Genomic DNA, 10,607 nt, shown 5'->3' with positions numbered 1-10,607 from the left:
GTCGATGACCACACTGCAGTTGTAAAGACACTGCTGGACTTCATTGTGAAGTTACAGAGATCTGAGGAGCATTTAGTGGTACTTAAACAATGTTCACATTTAATCATCATTACAAACCAACTCATAGTAAAGGTTCACCAAGGGCCTTAATTAGGAATAACATTAACAATATATTTTAACTATGCTGCAGATTATTGTATCTTTATCTTAAATGTATACTATTGGTTAAAATGATGGCACCATCATGGAGATCAGTGTTTGCTTTAGTTGGGCTCTTGACCCTATTAATAATACGAAGTGGGTTGCTTTTAAGTAGTTACATTATTGATTTACAACAAATATTTGTGTATTTGCACATTGCCAACTTAATAGCTTGAGGAAGCAGCTTACGTGTTCTGCTTTTAATTCACTTGTGAATATTGTGAAGGTGTCTCTCTATAGTATATTGACTTACATTCAGCTGTTACAGAACAGAAAAAAGGTACTATTAAACAAATGCCACCATAATAAATAAATATTGAATGAAAGGGTAAACATATTGTTCAGGCTTTTAGGCATGAACACTTATCATATGATCCTCAACAGTGGTGACAATTATTCATGCTGCAGTGCATGATGGGAGTTTTTACTATGGTGTTACCCAGCATGCATTGCAGTATGAAGCATTTTGTTGATTGTCACCATTGTTGAGATTCATATGCTGGTTCTTGATGTCTGTGTGTGTCTTAATAACACTGGTGTTCACTTATTTAAATACATAATGTAGACTCCTCATCAATGCATTGTAACTATTAGAGTAACATTGTGATAACATACTGTAATTTAACAATGTTTATAATTCAAAATCTGAACATATTAAATAATAAAATAACTTGCTTGGAGTTGATTAAATTTGCCACTGACAATTTTCCCGTCATTTGATAACAGCTATTCCCGGCAAAGCACTGGTCTCACTGCTCTCCTATATCACATGCATTAGTACACAGAGAAATTTAAGATAAGAAGTGAAGGGTCAAGAACACAACTAAAGCAAACACTGATCTCCATGATGGTGCCATCATTTTAACCAATAAAACATCAACATCTGATCCTCTGTAATTCTCAATAACAGCAGGTGTTCATCACTAATGCACAATCATCATTTAATTAGTGACTAATTAAATGATGATTGTGCATTAGTGATGAACACCTGCTGTTATTGAGAATTACAGAGGATCAGATGTTGATGTTTTATTGGTTAAAATGATGGCACCATCATGGAGATCAGTGTTTGCTTTAGTTGGGCTCTTGACCCTATTAATAATACAAAGTTGGTTGCTTTTAAATAGTTACATTATTGATTTACAACAAATAATTGTGTATTTGCACATTGCCAAATTAATAGCTTGAGGAAGCAGCTTACATGTTCCGCTTTTACCTCACTTGTGAATATTGTGAAGGTGTCTCTCTATAGTATATTGACTTACATTCAGCTGTTACAGAACAGAAAAAAGGTACTATTAAACAAATGCCATTGTGCATGATGGGAGTTAAATTATTCATGCTGCAGTGCATGATGGGAGTTTTTACTATGGTGTTACCCAGCATGCATTGCAGCATGAAGCATTTTGTTGATTGTCACCATTGTTGAGATTCATATGCTGGTTCTTGATGTCTGTGTGTGTCTTAATAACACTGGTGTTCACTTAATTAAATACATAATATAGACTCCTCATCAATGCATTGTAACTATTAGAGTAACACTGTGATAACATGCTGTAATTTAACAATGTTTATAATTCCAAATCTGAACATATTAAGTAATAAAATAACTAGCTTGGACTTTATCAGGTTTGCCACTGCCAATTTTCCCATCATTTGATAACATTTATTCACGGCAAAGCACCGATCTCACTGCTCTCCAACACCACAGGCATTAGTACACAGAGAAATTGAAGACAGCCGTTGATGATGCCATTTTTAATGCAGTTATGAGAGAGATTAAGTGTGTGTTTATTACCTGTGTGTCTTTCAACCATGTTCTGCAGCAGCGTCTCTATTATTGGCGAAACTGTAAGTTTATCTTCAAAAAGAGCGCTGTTATTACCTCGCTTGTGAGAAATGCCATGTAGCTTTAAAGTTGCTAAACTATTTTACTGATCAAATCATCAGAGCAGCGCTGACAATACATTTCTGTGTGCATGTGTGTCTCTGTACTGTATGTGTGTTTGTAAGGGAGAGAGAGAGCATAACAAAACCTAATTTTGTGACAAAAACAATGGCAATTTGTTGTTTTTATCTTATTATTTACTATATTTAGCTTGGTCAGTGTTGTTGTGGGTTTTAGTTATTTTGCTGTTTTAGGCTGTAAGGACCTTTAAAGTAACTGAAATCATTTGTCGAAGTGATATGTACACACAATGCTGTCAAAACCTGCTTGGAACTACTTTAGCCTTCTTTAGGCTTCAAAAACAAGCCCAATATTATTTTATTATTTATTATCAATTATTTCCCTTACAGAAAAAAACACATGAACTTCACATGTGAAACACACACAAAGCGTGGTTTTGGAACATTTTTCATCAACACGTGCAATATGTGATCACATGAGTTTCACATGTTTGCACTATGAAAATTTTCCAAAACCACGTTTTGTGTGCGTTACACATGGGTTTCACATGTGTTTTGCATATTTCATATGTGATTTTAACATGTGAAGTTCATATGGTTTTCTGTAAGGGTAGGATTGGAGAGATGGAAAGACAAAAGCTTTAAGGGGGAGTTGTAACATAACCACATTATTTATATGTGGGCTTATGAAAATATGGGCTATTAAAACATATTCGGACCAAATGTATACTTGTAGTATTAGTATACTTTTTTTTTATTTTTATATATATAGCCCGTAATTAATACATTACAAAAACTAAATTAAAAATGTACCTTATAAAAAAAGGCATCCGACTACACTATTACGTCTACTACTATCATCGCTTGGATTACATCATTGCACGGCTTCATGTTGAGCATGATTGTTCTCCAGCAAGGGGGAAAAGGGTGCAGAATGTTTGATGAATTACAGTATGCTACCTATTTTATTATTTTTATTTCAGTTGATTTCATCTAAGGCTGTGACTAAGTAAGTTGTAGTTGTGTTTCTGTTTGTCTCTTTTTTTTCTGTTTCTCTTTCCTTCAGTAATTCTGCTTGTTAACATTCTCATTAAGTTAAACTCTGCTTCAGTGTTATTGTAACACTCTGTAGTGTGGGACCAAACACTCTGAGCATGTTTAACCCCTGAAGGTCCTCCAAATAACATCCCCCAACCCTTTAAAAACTCCACATCATGAGCATCTCGGGAAACGTTCTGGGAACGTCATTGACACCGGCGGGACGCTCTGAGAATGCTCTGGGAACATTACATTTCTAGCGGGGAACTCCATATACCTGATATGAGTGCATCCATGTCATCCACCAATGAAAAAAGAGACGCAAATTTGGTTAACAGCTTGTGGAGTGACGCAGGCAGCAATGTGATTGGATGATAGTTAACACCTATTGTGTTTCTCTCTCTCTCTTTCTTTTTACACATGATCAACTTACAATTACACAAAATGTGTTAAAATGGCCATAAAACACAAAAAATGTGTTATTAATTAACACATCCTTTTTGAGAGTGCAATTTTGTTGTTCAGTAATCTCCATCATGTCCATCCTTTAATAATAGAATGTGTACCCCATGGTTAAAAATTCCTATACGCCTATAATAAAATACCAATATAAAATTTGTCTTTCTAAATAATTCCCAAACATAAGATTGTTGTTAAGGCCATACATGCCACGTAATATTAGAATAGGTACCTCTTAGTTTCAAAATACTTACAGTATAAATGATTTGTAATTTTACAGTTTGTTACCCCTTTATTCCCCAAACTTTGCATAGTATTCCCTTATACCTACACGGAGGTACTGGATGGGTACAATATAATTACAATAAAGTTACACAGTTCTTTGCAGGTTGCATATCTGGTTGTTACCCCGTTGTTACCCAAACTTATTACACGGCCCTGTGGAATACTTGATTCTGATTGGTCAGTCACGACATTCCGAGGTATGTTATCCCTCGATAACAACCGGTAACAGCAGTCGGCCTTGTACTCTTGCTTGAACAATTTTTTTCTTGGTGGAAGTTTTGCGTTTGTTTCTAGTTTTCCCTGTGAAACTACATCATGCAAGCAGTGTACTGTTTTAATAGTAATAAAATTTCAATCCATGTGATGTGATATAACATAAAAATTTAGCTCTTGTACTGTTTAGACACACAGACATCAAGAACCAGCATATGAATCTCAACAATGACGACAATCAACAAATAGTTTCATGCTGCAATGCATGCTGGGTAACACATAGTAAAAACTCCCATCATGCACTGCAGCATGAATAATTATTGTCACTTTGCGTTTGTTTCTAGTTTTCCCTGTGAAACTACATCATGCAAGCAGTGTACTGTTTTAATAGTAATAAAATTTCAATCCATGTGATGTGATATAACATAAAAATTTAGCTCTTGTACTGTTTAGACACACAGACATCAAGAACCAGCATATGAATCTCAACAATGACGACAATCAACAAATAGTTTCATGCTGCAATGCATGCTGGGTAACACATAGTAAAAACTCCCATCATGCACTGCAGCATGAATAATTATTGTCACCACTGTTGAGGATCACATGATAAGTGTTCATGTCTAAAAGCCTGAATTGTTACAATCTCTAGATATTTTATTTCAATATTGAAGCATTACAGTGGCATTTGTTTAATCTGAATTCTTTTTTTGCTGCTTATAAATAGCTGAATGTCTTTCCGTAAACCCAAGTGATAGATCACTTCATGATATTCATTAATCATGAATTACACGCTGAAATCGAGCTCATCTGCTATTTCAAGGTTTGATTCAGCAATGCACAAATATTTGCTGTGAAACAATATTGCAATTGCTTAGAAACAGACTATTTTGAATTTCTAATAAGAGTCAAGAGACAAACTAAATCAAACATTGACCACAATTATGGTGGCATCATGTTTTTTTTCTTTTTCTTGACCAATAAAACCAACATCTAAACCTGTTAATTCCCAGTAAAATATTCTGCAGACATAAAATAAAGTCAGTCTGGTTAGTAATGAGTGAAGCTGGTGATGCTGTTTGTGGAGATGTTGAATCAGATCTTGAGAGATTTAATGTTTTCAGTTGATTTCATTCAAGGCTGTGGCTGAAGTCAGATGAAGTTCTCTTTTCTTCAGTGATTTTGATTGTTAACAGCAGGTGTTCATCACTAATGCACAATCATCATTTAATTAGTCACTTAATTATCTCATTAACTTTAACTCTTTGAGGACTTGGGATATGACTTGAAGACTTGCTTGTGTCTTGAAAGGAATGGCTTGGTCCCTTCTCTGATCTCCTGGCTGAAAAAATGTGCTAATTAGCAAATCCAGGTGATTGGAACAAAATACTGTGGAGGACTTTTACTTTCTGAACCTGGATTTTACACCTCTGCTGAGCACCAAAACAGCCAGACATAGGAAAAGCTTCTTCCCTCAGGCCATCTACCGCACAAACAGTTAATGTTCTCCCCACTATGTGCAATACCAGAGGTGGACAATCCAGCGGTCAGAAAGTAAAAGTCCTGCCATATGTTTATTCCACCCATGAACTCAGCAGCTGATTTCAGCAGAGGAGGAACCAAGTCATTCCTTTCAAGTCACAAACGAGTCTCGAGTCAAATCCCAAGTCCTCAAAGAATTAAAGTTAATGAGATAATTAAGTGAGTAATTAAATGATGATTGTGCATTAGTGATGAACAGCTGCTGTTATTGAGAATTACAGAGGATCAGATGTTGATGTTTTATTGGTTAAAATGATGCCACCATCAGGTGGATCAGTGTTTGTTTTAGTTGGGCTGTTGACCCTTCACGTCTCGAATAAGCTCTTAAGGTGTTGGAAAGCTATGAGCTCAGTGCATTGCAGAGAGCAGCTGACAGCTGTTATCAAATTATGAGGTAATCATCAGGGGACAACCAGGTTTTTTCCATGCTAGTTTATTTTTATGTGTTGCGGTTTTGATTTACCAACCTTGTTAAACTTCTGCATATAATGAAAATATTACTTCAACAGTTATTGTGAACTAAATTTAATTCTAAATATTTGCACTCATGAGTTAATTAGACATACACAGACATCAAGAACCAGCATATGAATCTCAACAATGGTGACAATAAAAAAAAAGCTTCATGTTGCAATGCATGCTGGGTAACACCATAGTAAAAACTCCCATCATGCACTGCAGCATGAGTAATTATTGTCACCACTGTTGAGGATCAGATAAGTGTTAATGTCTAGAAGCTTGAGCAACTTAATATTTATTTTTCCAATATTTAAGAAACTTCATTTTTAGGTTGTGTAATAGCTGAGTTCTAGTCTGTAAACTGAAGCGTAACACCTTAACAGACAGTCACTCACGTGAGTTAAAAGCAACCTGTTTAAGCTGCTTTCTCAAACTTTTACTGTACAAATGCAGAACTGTTTGTTGTAAAGCAATACTGTAATTGTTTAAAAACTAACTGCTTTAAAGTACTGAAAATGCTCAAGAACACAACTAAAGCAAACACTGACCTCCATGATAGTGGTCTCATTTTAACCAATAAAACATCAACATCTGATCCTCTGTAATTCTCAATAACAGCAGGTGTTCATCACTAATGCACAATCATCATTTAATTAGTCACTTAATTATCTCATTAACTTTAACTCTTTGAGGACTTGGGCTTTGACTCGAGACTCGTTTGTGACTTGAAAGGAATGACTTGGTTCCTCCTCTGCTGAAATCAGCTGCTGAGTTCATGGGTGGAATAAACATATGGCAGGACTTTTACTTTCTGACCCCTGGATTGTCCGCCTCTGGTCACTTGTCATCCTGTCTGTGTACTGGAAGCGTCTGACACCAAGACAAATTCCTTGTGTGTGTGTGTGTGTAAGCACACTTGGCAATACAGCTCTTTCTGATTCTGATTCTGAAATCGAGTTGAATGCCACACAACCCTTTTGTCTTGTTGTGTAGAAATAAAATGTTTATTTATTTATTAAAATTAAAGTGGGGTTTGAGCAAAAACATTAATAATTACATAGGTTTTGAAATGTAGCTTTATGCTAATTGTACCTCTAAAGGCTGTAATTATATTTCCAGATGTATTCGTATAAGCATTACGGATAGTTTATGTTTCTGATGAAGAACCAAAAGTTGTTTATCTTAACGTAATGCTGTGTATTGAGCAACGGACGATGTAAAAGCCGTATACGAGATACATAGGCTAAATGAATAAAAAATGCATAATAGTACATAATAATACATATTAGCAGAAGGTGATCAATCGTTTCGCACTTGGTGTGAAAGCAACGTACATTGGCAATTCGCCTCACTTGTTCGCATCGCATTCAGTGTTAAACGGCCTTAAGAGCTAAATTACAATAAAAATATGTACGTTTTCCACTTGCTTGTGAAACTTGATTGCACCAAAAAAAAAAATAAGTTACCGGATTGCAGGTGAGAACCAACCATGGTGATCAAACAGGTTTGCGCCAGTAGAGGCAGAATAATCATATTCAATTGTTTTATTAGCTCATAAAATATGTTTGTAAAGCTGCTCTCAAGGTTTTAAGAATGGGATGTTTCCCGACTGTTATCAAAGTCCATTTCTCACTTCCTTATATTACAACCAGGATCTGGGATCTGCCAGGTTTTGACTGCGTTCACCTATGGCATCACAAAACAAACTTTCACTCAAGCTCAAAACTTGACTCAAGGTCAGAAAAGAGAATTTCTGCCCGTAAGGCAATTTGTAGTGAATCAGGATGTTTGAGGCAATGTCTGAGCATCCAGGACGCTACACTGAACTTGGCTAGAGGGGAAATGAGTATAACTCTTTCATCACACTGAAGGGAAGAAAACCCAGTGACGAAATACTTATACAGAGGCAGTTTTTTCCTAAGTTTGGTTAAGAACTTGGAGCACCATATGTAATCACAAGGGGGTGGTTGCCGTAACAAGTTCATAGAGGAGTTGAAGGTGCTTCACGCACAGTATCGGCCTGAGAACACTGGTGCAATGTATAGAGAGACTGAAGATAAATAGCGTGCAGTCATTAATTATTTAAACCAATAATTATTTAAAAGTGCAAGTGTGTGCAAGTGTGTGCAAGTGTGTTTTCCTTTACAATGACATGTTTGTATAATTTACATGTTTTAATGTGTTTTTCAACCATTAAGCCTCGTTGTTTCTGTTTTAAGAAACACAATAAAGAAATTAATTGCTACTAATCTGGGCTGCATTTCCCAAAGCATTGCAATCCTAAATTGATCATAGCTCTATTGGTGACAATTGGTACTAAAATCAGTTTAGGTTTACGATGCTTTTGGGAAACGCAGCCCTGGTTTGTATAAACGGGACATGTTGCACTTTTTTCTTTTCTTTTTTACTGCTTACACACATTTTCAAACCTTTGCCTCTTTTTTTTCAAAACTTTACACACAAATCCATGAATTGCACACACAAAATGCAAAATGCCTCACATCTCTTGTAAAATGAAGCACTGCATTCAAAACATCACAAACACATCTCAAAAGCATTTGCAAACACCTTTGCCATAATATTAATTCCTGTTAGATGTGTGTGTGTTACATAGAGAATTGTGTGTTGTGTTTTACAAAAAGTGTTTTATGAAACTGAGTCAAAGGCCGAGAATTAGTGTATGGTTTTGCAGATTTGGTGTGTGCATCTGCTGTTTGAGTGTCAGCTTTCAGAAACTGTGCGAAAAGTAAAGATTTTGTGTGTAAGCAGTTGAAATAAAACTGGAATCATTCTTTGCACCACCTGCTGGTGACTTGTTCCGACACAGCATCTTCCTTCTCCCTAAAATGAAAGTGTTTCTGTAATGCCATGTGCGGCAGTTGCTACAGGTAAAAAAAACTATGTATGACCATATTTAGAGATTTAGAGATAAAACCTTTAGATTTGGACATTCAGGAAGGATCTGTAATGTTCTAGTGATTCTAATTCATCAGCATGTTTTAAAGTTGTTCCTTTTTATTTAATTATCAAATTGCTATTAATTAGTCAAAAATTATCAAATGCACAATCAAGCAATTATTTTCTTGGTTAATTTGGAACATACACATAGGTTTGAAAACATTATATGGACTGATGTAAGGTTTCTCACAGTTTAACTTCTGTTTTATGCCTTTAGTCTAATGACAACACTGTGAAGATGGCCTTGTTACCATTATCTGCAGAAGGTGAAGTTTCATAACCACATATTAAATATAAGGTGCATGCATCACATCAGAGTGTGTTCTTGAGAGTGTGAAAACCACAGTGCTGGTTTCATCCTGATCATTTGTAGTGCTATCACTGGTCATGAGCGTTGGTGAAACAGGTAAGAGCTCCTTTTTTTATCTTTCTTCAGATTCATTATCATCACATATATGTTGTGTGTTTGTGGTATAGAGGAGATAACTCACTCTAAGGTTTAATGTCAAAAGGCCAAGTGGTTTGGTATTACAAACACCTACAGTAGTTCAGAACTTTCTTAAATTTTGTTGTTGTTGTTTGTTTGTTTGTTTTTTTGTAAACTCTGACATCAAAGTAAAAAGTACATTATCGGTGTGTATTGTAATTTCTGTTGGACTTCATATGAACACAGGAGAACTACAGTGACTTCCATTAAGACATTAGTTAAGCATGTAATAAATGTAGATCTAAACTGAAAGCTTGAACTGTGTTTTTAGGATAGTGAGATGTCTTAATATGTTTTTAATGAACTGTCTTTAACAGTGAAAATATTTATTTAAAAAAATAAAGTTATGGAGTTTGGTGTTATGGTGTATGGAGTGTGTATGGAGTGTGAACAGATGCGGGAAAATGTAACTAAAAGCATAATGTGTGTGTGTGTGTGTGTGTGTGTGTGTGTATATATATATATATATATATGAGGGGCCGTACAAGCCATAATTCATTCTGGCATTCACCCCCGCAGTGCGTGCCCGTCTGCTATGCCACTGTGTGGAAATAGTTGTATGAAATGTTGGCACTTTATCTATTGTAAAAAATGGTTAGAATTTACCATGTTTTCCTGCCAGTTGGCATTGAGAGTGACTGACACTTGATGATCAGAAAAAAATCACTAAATAGATGTGTAAAAAAAATAAATAAAAATAAAATTAAAAAATTGAAAAAAATCCCTACTTTCTCTCTTTTCTATGTGCGTTCATAAATTGTATTAATTTGTAAGTGTCATATTTGGCAGTTGGCATATCACTAATAACAGTGGCATATGAGAAGTTTATACCACAGAAAAAAAAAATCTAAAGGTGGCTGGATTTGTATGCTGAAGCTTATAGGCGTTCATTATTTTCACTCAATTTAAATAGTTTTTTAGCACCCCTTCTGAACTGTTAATTAAAATAACCAAATTTTATTAGCAATGCGTTACTCCCAACACTGCTCACACATACATACATTCTTCTCTTATGAGTAGAAATGTATGCATGTGTAAGGAGAATGTAAGTGTGCGA

The sequence above is a fragment of the Sinocyclocheilus grahami genome, unplaced genomic scaffold (genome assembly GCF_001515645.1).
Source record: "Sinocyclocheilus grahami isolate Dianchi unplaced genomic scaffold, SAMN03320097.WGS_v1.1 scaffold2260.1, whole genome shotgun sequence".
Lineage (NCBI taxonomy): Eukaryota > Metazoa > Chordata > Actinopteri > Cypriniformes > Cyprinidae > Sinocyclocheilus > Sinocyclocheilus grahami.
The sequence above is the reverse complement of the archived record's forward strand: the minus strand, read 5'-3'. Positions refer to the sequence as shown.